General features: G+C 45.9%; 1 protein-coding gene across 19 annotated transcripts in view; it reads right to left on the bottom strand.

Moving 5' to 3' along the window:
- RBFOX2 (RNA binding fox-1 homolog 2) overlaps window positions 1–14216 on the bottom strand; it is a 617871-nt gene that overhangs the window by 62686 nt on the left and 540969 nt on the right. The window lies entirely within an intron of this gene.

Here is a 14216-nt window from a genome sequence, read left to right on the forward strand (position 1 = left end):
TCACTGTTTGGGAGTAGAGGTGTTGTGATTGTGGTTTCCTCTACCTCTACCCTTATTGTTGTTTCCTCTATAACTTCCTCTATAATATCCTTTATTAGGCGAGGTTTGGTTGGGCGCTTTAAAAGAAGAGGAGGTATTGTCTGTTTGGAAACCCTTAGAGGCACCCCTATATGAAGAGCGACGTTAGGAAGGTCTATGGGCTTGTGTTTGTAATGCTCACATGGATTTTGCTGTGCCTGTATCTTTTTTCATCTTTTCTAGTGCACTATCAACTGATGGACCGAAAAGATGTTCTTGTTCAAATGGCTGGTTTAAGATACTGGCTTGTACTTCTGGTTTAAACCCAGAGATGCGTAACCATGCATGTCTACGAAACAATACCAGTGTTTATTGCTCTAGAAGCTGTGTCTGCTGTGTCTAGTACACATCTTATGGAGGTATTTGTAATAACTTTGCCTTCCTGTATTAGGACAGAAGCCCTGGTTTTGTATTGCTCTGGCAAGTGTTGCATGAGTGACTAACTCATCATAATGAGCTTTATCATATCTTGCTAACAAAGCATGAGTGTTAGCAATCCTCCAGACATTAGCAGCTTGTGAAATGGTGATTTTTCCCGAAGCATCTAAAAGCTTAGACTCTTTGTCAGGAGGTGGAGCATCTCCTGTTGTCTGCGAATTAGCTATTTTTCTCACATTTGACACAACTAGTAAGTCCAATGGCAACTGTCCTTTAATGTATACTGGATCAGTTGGAGCCCCTTTGTACATTTTTTCTAGTCTGGGATTAATTACCCTTGCTCTGACTGGGTCCTTAAAAATTTCAGGTGCATGTCTTACCAGTCCAATAAGTATTGGAAGTGTGGTTGTGGTCTTATGTGATGACATTAAAGTGCCCATTAGGCAATCTTCTTTCATTGTATCTGTGTGTAGGTCTACCCCATGGAAAGTGGCTGCTCTATGAATGAGCTGCGTAAACCCAATAGTGTCATCTGGGGGAGATGGTCTAGATGGGTATTCATCATCTTGTGGCAGATCTGGTGCATTATTATCTTCCCATGGGTCACCTGATGGCCCAGGAATATCATCTGGTCATTAATGTCACCCATGTGATGTTCACTCTATGTCCTGTGAGTAACTATCCCCATCATCCTCATCTTGTGGTATAAGACTATGTGTACTAGATGGTGAATGTATAGAAGAAATTTCTACTGGTACTTCTCTTTCTGGTGAAGGGTTCCTCATTGGTGAAGTTTGAGCATGCTTTTTTAAGAGGAACTGGCAGTGTTTTAGGATAGTCTATTTTCTTCTTTTCAGGCACAGATGTGATATGTCCAGTCTTTGGGTTAATATGAAGAGTTTTTTGCTTTGGATCTGGTTTAAAAAGCTATTCTACTGGCAAATCTCTTTTCGGCGCCGATTTATATGGTATGGGGCAGAAATGCTAAGGTTTAATTGTCTATTGTCTTTTGAGCAGATTTTGGTTTCAGTTCCGAAGACTTTTTCCTAGGATCCGTGCTCTTTAGATCCGGAGTTTTGGTTCCTTAAGTACTTTTCGACTCATCTACCTTCGGAGCCGAAGTATGTTTCGGTACCGGAACCTTCTTCGGGTCCACTTTTTTCGGAACCGGGGTGGTTTTCGGTTCTTCGGTGTCGAACTTGCTTTCTGTTCTACCACTTTCGGTACCGAAGGATGCTTTGGTGCCGGTGTTAATTTTAGCTTAAGGACCTTCTGCTTTTCAGGACCGACAGACTGACTCGAGCCCGAGTCGACTGGAGGCTATTTTGTATTCTTCGCTGCCGAGCAAGAAGGCAGGCAGTCGGAAGGTTTTGGTCTGTGTGCACCTGGACCCGAAGGTAGAGGTGGAACCGAAGCCTGTCCCGGTACGGTGGGGTGAACAGGGTCGACGTCTGTACTCACGACCTGTTGACCAGCTGGAAGATCATCTTCGGATTGATAGAAGCTGAATCCTCTGCTTCGGAAGCGATGTCTTTGTGCTGCTGTTCTTCAGCGTCTACTTCAATTGGAGCCTCGCCTATAATTTGGTCTGGTGTAGACGAAGATAACTGCGCCATTATTCTTCGAGCTAGACGGTCCGGATTGTTTTCTTGGACCAGAACGAAGCGCAGGCCTCACAGTCTTGACTCTCGTGCTCTGGAGATAAGCAGAGATTGCAAACCTCATGAAGATCGGTATGAGGGAATTTGTGTCCACACCGAGGGCACTTCTTGAAGGGTGTTCTTTCCATGAGCCAAAGGCCCAATGGCGCAGTTGGCCCAGACAGCTCCGACGAACGCTGGAATCGAGAAGTGAAGTCTCTATTTGACGCTGGTAACCGGAATCAATGACGATGCCGATGGCATTTTGACTGATTTATAGATTCGAAGAGATATCAGTAAGGGGACCGAACGATGAACACATCCGAGCCCGATGGCGGAAAAAAACAATCTGAAGATTGAGTCGAAGGGAGGAGTTATCCCACAGACAAAGGCTCTTCCAAGACAACAACAAAGTGTAATCATCTGGGCCCACCACCAGATGGGAATCTAATGCAATAGTGTGTGGTCTGCCGCCCATATGCCTCGAAAATACTTTATTTACGAATGGCTCTGCCTTTATGTGGTTTAGAAAATGCATCAAAAAGTTGTTGCATTTTCCTAAATTACTGAGTTCTGTCAATATAATACACAAGAGCTCTTTTTACATTCAGTGTGTGTACAGCTCTTAAAGCAACTGAGTCAGGTTGGGGAAGAATATTGGTAACTCAGATTGATTTAAGTGGAACTGTGAGATGATCACTTTTGGTAGGAATTTAGGGTTGTTACATAGTACCACCATGGCCTTATGTAGCTGGAAGAATGGTTCTTCTAAATTTAACGCCTAAAGCTCACGGACACCTTTGATTGAAGTAATTACAATGAGAAATTTGAAGGACACGTGCGAAGAGGTTCAAATGGGGGATCCATTAAATTTATCAGCACAATGCTGAGATTTCAAGCAGGGGTTAAAGGGTCCCTAGGCGGGATAACTCTTGAGGCCCTCTAGAAAAGCTTTGATAACAGGAACTCTGAATGTAGAGGTGTTATTTATTTTGCAGATATGCGGCGACCCAGAGGTATGTATATGGAGTAGGTAGTCAACAATGTAATGAGTATTTGCTGTTAACCTCTTCAATGCTAATGACAAGGGTAACTCGTCATGCACTGCCCATTCATTTCAATGGAAATCTCATGATATGGGCCTGATTCCAATAACATCCAAGTGGTTAAAGGGTCAATGTTTTGAATGGCAATAGTGAATGTAACATTTACTTTTTGCCACAGAACAATCTCTAGTACTGGGTCTTCTTGCTTCCTTAAGAATATCCATACACTGTTGAGGTACATTTAAGATTGAGAGAACTGGAGTGTGGGTGCTGTACTGCTCCCTGGTTTGGAGTTAGAAGGTCCTGCCAGTTGGGGTGTACCTGGTGTGGGACTGAGGGTTTGAATAGTGTGGTGAACCCTGGTTGTCTGGCCCATGTGGGAGCCCCTAGTATGAGGGCTAGAGCCATCTGCTGAAGTTTGCAAAACACAAATGGAAGCAGTGGGAGAGGTTGAAAAGCTAAAAGCAAATAACCCTGACCAACTTATCCATAGTGGACGTTTTCTGCCTTGGCAAACTGTTCTCTGTTTGAGAGCCCAATTGTTGGAAGAATGAGTAGTGAACCTGTGGGTTCAGCTCGCACTTGTGGAATTGCCATCTCCTGCTGATAAAATTTACAAAGTTGCTGTCCAACCCCAGCATGTACTCTGCTAAAAGGTGAATTTCGTGTCTTAAAGCAAACTTCCATATGGCCTAGTTAAAGTGAGATAGCGGAGGTGACCTGATGCCCCACATGTATTTGCAGATAATACACGTGTCCTATTGCCTTTTTTGAGGAGAAGAACTTAGCCAATAAGGTGAGGATGGAATGCTTTCAGTGCTAGCAGCTCTAGGTGATGGATATTGAGAGGAGTTTGACTGGGTGTCCAGAGGCCCTGTACAGTCAACTCCTGTATATGAGCTCCCCAACCAGTAAGTGATGCATATGTTGTTACGGTCCTCTGTGGAACTAGGTCCAGGAAAGTCTGTCCCCTTGGAAGATTGTTGGAGCTCCACCACTGCAGAGTGGCAAGTTTGACGGCTGATCAACACTAAATCTTCCAGCTGACTGTCCACTTGAGTCCATTGATGAAGTAAGCATTTTTCCAACAGGCGCGTATCAAGCCTGGCATGAGGAACTATGGCTATGCATGATGCATTGATTCCTAGAACATGCATAACAGTTCTCACTGTTATACGTTGGTGATGCTGAAACTGTGGAAGAAGTGTTTGGAAGGACTATATCCTAGCTGTATATGGGTAAGCTATCCCTGTGTGAGTTGAGGATGGCTACCAGGTAAGGCTGTATCTGGAGGGGTCGATTGTGAGGTCTGACTGCATTGATTGTCAAACCTAGTTGATAAAGTAAGTATAGGATAGTTTGAGTGTGTTGAACACTTGATGGGTTGTGCTCTTGATAAGCCAGTCGTTCAGATAAGGGAAAACATGTACATTTTGCTTTCGTAAGTGAGCTTCTACTACCGCTTGGCAATTGGTAAACGCCCTTGGGGCTGTGGTGACCCCAAATGGGAGCACTCTGAACTGAAAGTGTAGTCTGTAACACAAATCTGAGGAATTGATGATGTGCTGGGTGAATTGGAATGTGAAAGTAGGTGTTCTTTAGGTCCAAGGCAGCCATGAAGTTGCCTTGTTGTAGTAACAGGATGACATCTTGAAGAGAGACTGTGGCAATGTTCTGAGAGAATGTATCTGTGTAGGGGTCGGAGGTCCAGAATAGACTTTAAAGACCCGTCCTTTTTTAGGGACAAGGAAGTAAATTAAATAGACCCCCATGCCTTGTTTGAATAATAGCACATGTTTATCACTCCTTTTTGTACATTAGTTTAGACTTCTTCTTTGAGCAGCTGCTGATGGTCTGTTGACAGTCTGTGGGTGCAGGGTGGAACGTTCGGAGTTATGGAACTGAGCTCCAGACAACGATGTTGGATAATATCCAACACCCGCCTGTATGTGGTGATATGATGCCATGCGGGAAAGTATGGTGAAGTTAACCCGAACGGTGTAGTGTGATTGGGGGAGTGGTGGGCAAGTCAAGGTTTAGTGGCAGTGGTGGGTGGTTTGAAGAACCCGCCCCAGCTCCAGGAACGGTTGCCTCTGTAGGAGCCTTTATAGTATACCTCAGGCGATGTGGTCTGACTGGGGACACTGGTATGAGGTGTCTGTGGGGTTCGGTGCTCTACGATATGGTGAGCATCGAAAAGTAGTGTTGGACATGTGTTTGGAACACCCCCATATCTTTGGCTGTCTTATCTTTTGTATTTTCTCAAGTACAGTACCCAATTGAGGGCCAAAGAGATGTTCACCCTCAGAAGGAAGTACAACGATGTTTTGTTGCACTTCTGGCTTAAACCCTGAAATTTTAAGACAGGCATGCAGTCTGAAGCACAATCTTGTTGATGCCTCTTGCAGCTGTAGCAGCTGCATTGAGAGTGCAGAAAGGAAAATGCTACTTACCAGTATGCATCTGTTCTTGGCATGTAGAGCTGCGAAGTAGTACACTTTGCATTAGATTGCCATCTGGTGTTGGGCTCGAATGGTGTTATCTTGGAAGAAGTCTTTGTAGTCACGAGATAGGTGACTCCTCCCTTGGACGATAGAGCGCATGGGCATCGACTCCATCCTTAGATTGTTTTTCACCATGATGGGAAATTATGTAGTTAGTAGAAAAGAAAGATGTCCATGTGTGTATATCTAAGAAAGATAGTACTGGAACAGAAACAGGTTCCGGGGAGGCGGGTTGGTGTGTACTACTCTTCAGCTCTACATGCCAAGAACAGATGCATACTGGTAAGTAGCATTTTCCGTTCGAGGCATATGAGCTGCAGATAGTACACTTTGCATAGACTATACAGCAGTATCTCCCCTAGCGGTGGTCACCTGTATCTGTTACAGTAGTTTAAAAGGCCGTTTTAAGAACAGCTTGGCCCACAGAAGCTTGTTGCTTATCTTACACGTCTACACTATAGTGTTTAGTGAAGGTGTGTGTTGTAGACCATGTTGCTGCTTTACATATGTCTTCTAGGGGAATGTTACCTAAGAATACCGTAGAAGCCCCTAGTTTACGTGTTGAATGCGCTTTGGGGGAACTGTTAATGTGAGTTTGGCTTTTTGGTAGCATATCTGCATACATTTAACAATCCACCTTACAATCCCAGCTTTAGAGATGGGATTCCCTATATGCGGTGAAGAGAAAGCTACAAACAATTGTTTTCCGAAAGCTTTTAGTTCTGTCAATGTAATAAAGTAGAGCTCTCTTGACGTCTAGTGTGTGAAGAGCTCTCTCTGCTATGGAGTCTGGGTTGGTTTTGAAAAAACACTGGTAATTCTACTGATTGGTTAAGATGAAAAGCAGAGATGACTTTAGGAAGGAATTTTTAATTTGTCCTGAGAACTACCTTGTTATGATGTATTTGTAAGAAGGGTTCTTAAATGGTTAAAGCCTGGATCGCAATTACTCTTCTAAGAGAGGTGATTGCGATAAGGAAAGCTACTTTCCATGTGAGGAACTGAGATTCACATTTATGTAAAGGTTCAAATGCGGGTCCCATGAGCCTACTAAGCACAATGTTGAGATTCCACACCGGAGAGGGTGGTAATTTAGGAGGGATGATTCTTTTAAGGCCTTCCATAAAGGCCTTAATTGCAGGCACTTTAAAAAGTGCAAAGTGTTTTCTATTTCGTAAGTAAGCGGCAAGTGCTGCTAGATGTAGACTTCTAGATGAGTATGCTAAATTACATCTTTGCAAGTGCAGCAAATAGCAAATGATGTGCTGGATGGATGCATCCAGTGGATTGATATGATTGTTAGTGCAGTAAATAGCAAATCTTTTCCATTTTGCTGCATAGCAAGCTCTGGTTGTGGGTCGCCTGGCTTCTTCAATGATGTTCATACAGTCCGGCGGAAGATTAAGGTAACCGAATGCTAGGACTTCAGGAGCCAGATTGCTAGATTCAGCTGAGTTGGATCTGGGTGCCTTATTTCTCCATGGTTCTGTGTTAGTAGTGATAGAGAAAGGCGTAGTTTTTGGTGTGGGACTAGTGAGAGTTCCAACAGTGTGCTGAAGCATGGCTGACTTGCCCATGTGGGAGCGACTAGGATCAACTTTAGAGACTGTTGGCGTAGCCTGCTTACCACTAGTGGAATCAATGGGAGTGGCGGAAAGGCGTACGCAGATCTGCCTGACCAGTTCATCCATATAGCATTGCCCTTGGGCAGCGGGTGTGGAAACCTGGCGAAGGATGGTCATTTTGCGTTTGTGTGTGGCAAACAGATCTAAGTCTGGTTGGCCCCACATTTGGAAAAATGGTAAAAGAATTGTAGCTGTAGTTCCCATTCGTGAATCTGTTGTATCTGTCGACTTAACAGATCCGCAATCTTATTGTGAACTCCCGGAAGATGTTCTGCAAGGAGGTATATATTTTGTGGAATGGCCCACCTCCAAATGTTATGTGAGAGCTGGGACAGCTGCAGAGAATGTGTGCCTCCTTGTTTTTGTATGCAACACAGCTGGGGTGTTGTCCGTCCTGATGAGGACAGTCTTGTTCTGTACATGGAGTTGGAATGATTTTAGTGATAGGAATTTTGCGAATAGTTCCAGATGATGGATATGAAGCACCTTCTGTTGAGTGGTCCATTTGCCTTAAGTGGTGTGGTTGAGGAGATGGGCTCCTCATCCTGTGAGTGATGCGTCTGTTGTTAGAACTATCTGTGGAATTGGCTAGATGAACGGCCGCCCCTTGGATAAGTTTGTGTTCCACCACTGCAGAGAGCGGTGTGTGCGACTGCCCACCAACACCAGATCTGCAAGTTGTCCTTGAGCCTGATTCCACTGAAGTGGTAGACATTTCAGTAAGGGACACATTTGAAGTCTTGCATATGGTACAATAAAGATGCAAGATGCCATCATGCCTATTAGTTGTATGAACACACTGGCTGGGAGAGAGCGTTGTGTCTGAAATTTGGCTATGAGGGTTTGTATGCTAGCTATCCTGACTGGATTGGGATATGCTAGAGCTGTAGAAGTGTTTATTGTGCCCCCTGGATATTGCTGTATCTGAGCGGGCTGGAGATGCGACTTGGTGTAGTCGATTGTGAATCCCAAGTCGTGGAGTGTTTGTACGGTTTGGCGAGTGTGTTGAGCACACTGGTTGGATCTGGCTTTTATTAGAAAGTCGTCTAGATACGGGAAGACATGAATATGCTGTCTTCGGAGGTGTTCTGTTACCACTGCCAGGCATTTGGTAAACACTCTGGTTGAGGTGGTTACCCCAAATGGAAGGACTTTGAACTGATAGTGTTGTCCGTCTACCATAAAACTTAGATACTTCCTGTGAGAAGGATGCATCGGAATTTGGAAGTATGCATGTCGTCTGAGCAGTACACCGGTGTTAAAGGTTCTTGAAGCAGTGTCTGCTGCGTCAAGTGCACATTTAATTGAGGCATTTGTTATTAATTTAACCTCTTGAATGATGTAATTTGCTTGGATTTTATATTGGTCTGGCAAATGCTGTAATAGGGTCTCTATTTGGTCAGTTAGCCCTATCGTATCTAGCAAGTAATACCCGAGTATTAGCTATGCGCAAGTGATTTGTCTCTTGTTATGGCTTTCCACTCTTCCAGGTGACAAGCTACACTCCCTCCCACCGGTGTGGCGAACGGTTGCGGAGGAAACAACAACAAGGATTGGGAGGCTGCTTAGAGGTGGACTGTTTGTTGTTGTTGCCTCTACCTCTCCCAGGGCGTCTTTGTTGGAACTGGGATCTTTGTTGGTTCTGGGAGGACCATTGAGGGGTTTGAACCCTCTGTTGAAACGAAGGTTTGTCACCCTGACTGAAACGTTTCTGGAACTCCCTGCACTTCTCCAGACCAACAGCCTTGACAGTGTCCATCTCAGCCTTCATTTTGTTCATCTCGTCATCGGCGTGAGCCCCAAACAGATGAGCCATTAAATGGGAGGTTCAGAATTTTCTTCTGGGCATCAGGCTTGAGGCCTGTGAGGGGCAGCTAGGCCGAGCTTCGTGAACAGACTCCATGGGAGTAGCCATGTGCGGCGAGACCTGAAGCGTCTGCTGCAGAACTTATTACCTGATTGGCTACTAGCCCTCCTTCCTGTAGAATTTCAGTGAAATCCTGCTGGTCTTCTTTGGGCAGCTTCTCGGTGAAACGTGTGAGGGAGTCTCAAAGAGATCTGTTGTATCTCCCGAGAAGGGCAGAGGCACTCGCAACCTTCATTGATGACGATGAAGTCTTGCACATCTTCCTCCCATATGAGTCCATCTGTTTGCTATCCTTTTCCGGAGGCACAGTGGATGAGGTAGAAGCGGAGTGGGACTACATGGCTGCAGCCACAATGACTGAGTCTGCTGGTGGGTCAGCCCTGAGAAACAAGGTGTCTTCTACTGGAGCCTTGTGTATTTTTTGGCAATTCTGGATGGCACGGAACCCACCGTCGCAGGGGTGAGGAACGTGACCATAGCCGGTTCCAAAAATCCAGGCACCAGTGGTAGCAACTGTCTAGGAGCTGTCCGGTGATGCAAGATGTCAAAGATGACAGACGTGGGAACCACCGGGGTATGCAAAGTGATGTTTCGTTGCACCCCTACCCAGAACATCTGTGAAGGTCGAGATGTCATCTACGGGCGACACCCATGATGGAGGCGTTGAGGAGAAGGTCGGAGATCTTGTAGAGGAAGACCATGTAGGTGATCTTGTGCGCCTCCTTTTATGGGGCCTGTTGTAATGATGGCTGTGAGGACCCCTGGACCTAGACCGACGTGTAGAAGGCGATCTTGGTCTAGAATGCGATCTTGTTCTGGAAGGCGCCCTTGGTCTGGGTGGGGATCTTGGCCTAGGGGGAGACTTCGAGGGTCCAGCCAGAGTGCTTGTCCGAGGAGTGGGCCCGGATGGCGAATACGTGCGGGAGTAATCAGAGTCCGGATTACTGCGGCCACCTGACACAGCACCTTGAGGACGGCGAGGCGACAGACTGCGGGCCCTCCCCTCCGCAGGTTTGGGGGATGCTTCTGGTGAGATCTCCACAATGTGCATTCCTGGAGACGATGACCGGTCTCCTGAAGATGATCTTGACCCGGGATCTGACTGCCGCAGGGACTCCGCAATTCCTGTGACCTCTACTCCCGACGTCGAGTGCTTCGACGGTGATGAGGTCTGAGTCACCATCGGCGTCGAATGAGGTCTCGATGGTCTTGACGTCGATCGCCTACATCGATGAGGTGATCTCGACGTCGATTTGGAGACCTAGACGTCGATCTGCTATGGCGCCGAGTCGATGGCTATCCGTCATGGCGTCGAGTCGACGGCGATCTTTCACAGTGCCGAGTCGAAGGCTACCCACCATGGCGTCGAGTCGACGGCGATCTTTCACGACGTCGTGTCGACGGCGGCCCTCCATGTCGTTGTGTCGACGTTGATCTTCTTGACTTAGAGTGGTGGGATCTAGACGATCCACTCTACGACGGCACGCCCACCGGCGGCGAGATGTTAGCCGTCGTTACTCTTGTCGCTGACCCCCTAGAGGGTGGCGGAGAGTGTCTCGACGACGACGGAAGCCTCAACGTTGACGGAGACTTCGGTCTCTCAGCACCCACAGCCTTCGAGCCCAAAGTGTGGTGCTTCGACGCACACTTACTTGGATGCGGCGGAGACTCTCTACGTCGAGATGATGTTCCTGAAGAGTGTCTGGGCCTCTTCGACAGCGACTTCGATGTCGGTTCTCTCGTCCCCTTTCTCTTCTTAGGGTGAGGAGAGGTGGAACGTCGGGCTTTCGACGTTGCTTGCTGGAAGATGATGTCCTGGGGCCTCCATGGCCACCCACCCGATGAATCGTCCTTTTCCAGCACAGCATGGAGTTGTATGCGTTCCCTGTCGCGCGGGGTCCGCCTGGAGAACTTATGACAAAGGTGGCACTGGTCAGGGTTGTGTGAGGATGGAAGACACACAATACACGCAGAGTGTGGATCTGCCAATGTCATTTTCTTGTTACAGGAAGGACATTTCCTGAATAAAGCTGGCATTCTGACTGGAAGAAATTTATGGAAGTCTACAAAACAAGCAGCAGAAGCCTTTAGAAACCAGAAAACGTTGAATTTTCAGAAAAAATCTCTTCCAAATCAGTTTTAGTCAAAAAACTAAAGAGTTCCAGGATCCTCTCAGAAGGAGCCGGAAAAAAGAACTGACCTAACTGCCACCTGTGGTGCATCATGGGAGCAGGGGGGTCGCCTACAGGTCTTAAAGGCACGGTATATATATATATATATATATATATATATATATATATATATATATATATATATATATATATATATATATATATATATATATATATATCTTCTATATGCTCCGGGATCCCGCACATGGGTGGGGATTATTCATAGATTAGGACTTAGATGAGTATTCCCTGGATGAGAACCATATGTTTTTGTTTTGAGTCAGTGTTCCTGCAACCTTTGAAGCACAGGTTCCACAGGTTCGGACTGGTATTTTGTCTGGAGACAGTGTGAGACTTTAGTTCTGACAGCAGTTATCACACAGGGGTTCGATGCCGAGGCCTTGGATCAGAGGTACTTAGTTTCGGTGCCGAAGATGTTTGAGTCGAGACCCCAGTGCCGAATCCTCAAACTCAGGTCGAAGCCAACGGCTGGTGGCCATGAAATTTGTGCTGCTCCTTCGGCGCCGGGGCTGGGCATGTCAGATATGGCTGATCGGTGCCAACCATGCCAGAGGGCGGCAGTAGCCTGTGCATAGACTTTGGGTGATCAGAAGTGGATGGTCGACCCTTTAGGATAGTTTGTCGAGGCTGAGACTGGAATTAAGGGGGCACAGTTCTCAGATTGTCCTAGAGGAAGGTCATGGATCTCTAGCTTGGATCTCGAACTGTCACCATGAGAACAGGTGCCCTAGTCTGCTGCTGGCAGTTGAGCGTGAGCCTTGTGGTGGTAGTCTTCGGAACCAAAAATGTCTGGAGTGTTTTCGATTGTGCATCAGGGCATCTCTATCCTTGTGTGTCGATCCAGCAATGTTTTCTTTGTTCAGAATGAATGTCAAGCCTCACCAGCAGATTCCTGATGATCTGGAGAAAGGCACAAATTGCACACTAGATGTTAGTCGGTGTGTGGGAACTTGGCGTGGCAGCGTGGGCAAAATCTAAATGGTATTCGTTCCATCACCAGAGGGGCCATTGTGTGGATGAGATGTCGACAAATGGAAATTTGCCCAGAAGGCCAAAGGACCCAAGGGAGTCAGTCGACTGGAAACACATTTACGAGCGACCATTGTAGATCATTAAGTAACTACAATCAATGACTATACAGACGTTTAAGGCCTAGCTAGTAGGAAATGACGATTCAAAGATGGAGCAGAGAACACATCGAAACCTGGCGGAAGAAAAAACAAAATCTAACAATGGCGTTGCGGACCATGCGCATTGCAAGCAAGAGTCGCCGCTCCACCCTGTGACTTCAAAGACTTGTTCCAAGAAAAACAACTTGCACACTTCCGAGCCCAACACTAGATGGCAGACTTATGCTAAGCATGTGTATCTACAGCCACACATGCCATCAAACAACATTTTACACCTGCCTATATGGTCAAGTAGTCCTTGAAGGAGAACGGAGAACATCTGGACTGAAATGTCACTAGTGACAAGTTTGCAGGACTCTTATTTGAGCATTTTTCTGCTAGGGATGTAAACCTATCAATTTAAACCCAGCACCATCTCAGTAAGATGTGTGCACTTACTCAGATTGAGGTCTAGAATAGGTTCCACCATTTTTGTACATAGTATACAGTGGTCCTAGAGTCCATCCGAAGGTGAGCAGTGTCTGCCAGATGGATCTAAAGGTCATAGGTATTCAGAATGCATAAGGCTACAATAGATTAATGTGAAGACAAGCTTGAGAACACAACCTTTGTGCTCGAAGAAGCACACCGACTATAGTATCCTTAGGTGTTCTAGAAATCTGCTTATGAAATTGCATGGGCAAACAAATTCACACTTTATTTTTAAAGAGGCAACATTTACTGAACCGGACAAATCTCTGGCCAGGAGAAAAGTACAAGAAAGTGGATGAGCAGAACCCTGTAGAACCAAACAATTTAAGGGCGGAGGATAAGTGGAAGGTCTACAAACATTTTAGTCATAGTAATAGAAAATGCCATTCTGAGTCCATCCATTATATGAAAGAATTATGCACAACATAAGAATGTATGGTATACTTATATTCCTATGCTTTATTTATCCCTATACCTTCAAATGTTCTAGTGAGAATGTGGTTTATTCCTCAAAAAAACATTGCTTTTGCATGTTGAATGTAGATTGCACTTAACGTGTATGGTGTCATGAGGAACAAGATTTTCTGTGACAACTGGATTGATGTTACCAGAATCCTATGTCGTGGTCAGGAAGAAACAGTGTTTAATCTTTCAGTGGAAAAGGACACCAAATATATACCTTCAATGCAGGCAGTTGGCGCTAACAAATCTTAAAAGCCAGAGCTCAATAGCACTACTGTTGTCAGAGCAGATACTGCCGATATTACAGTCTGAGTAAGAGGCAACGCTGAGGCATGAGGCTTGACTTCTTGGTGGCTGGAGCTCAATTTATAACGTCCTCCATTGTCACACTGTGTGGAACCACTCAACATCCTTAACTTCACTGCCTTCTGCTAAACAAAGGCTTTCCTAAACAACCCCAACAAGCACATGAACAGGCCTGGGTGTAGTTCACGAAGTTCCGCAAGTAGAGTGTAGTGCGAACTGCCGTTCGCGTTTGTCTTCCTGCCACTAGGGCAGAAATTTGAACCAAGCAGTAGCTCGCGATCGGGTGCGAGCAGGAAAAAAACTGCACTGCACTACCCGAAGTAGAGTATTCTGCACTCCACGAGCTCCACGGAGTGCAGAAAACTCTGCAAACAGAGCTGAGTTCACAGCCCAGGCCTACACATGAATCAGAGGGAGACGAAGCAGGAAAATGTATGACAAGTGATGACAAATTAAACTGGAATGGCGGTCAAAATTCTCAGGCACCATCGGAAAGGGCTTCAAAAGTAAGTAATTC

The sequence above is a fragment of the Lissotriton vulgaris genome, chromosome 1_1 (genome assembly GCF_964263255.1).
Source record: "Lissotriton vulgaris chromosome 1_1, aLisVul1.2, whole genome shotgun sequence".
NCBI classification, from domain to species: domain Eukaryota; kingdom Metazoa; phylum Chordata; class Amphibia; order Caudata; family Salamandridae; genus Lissotriton; species Lissotriton vulgaris.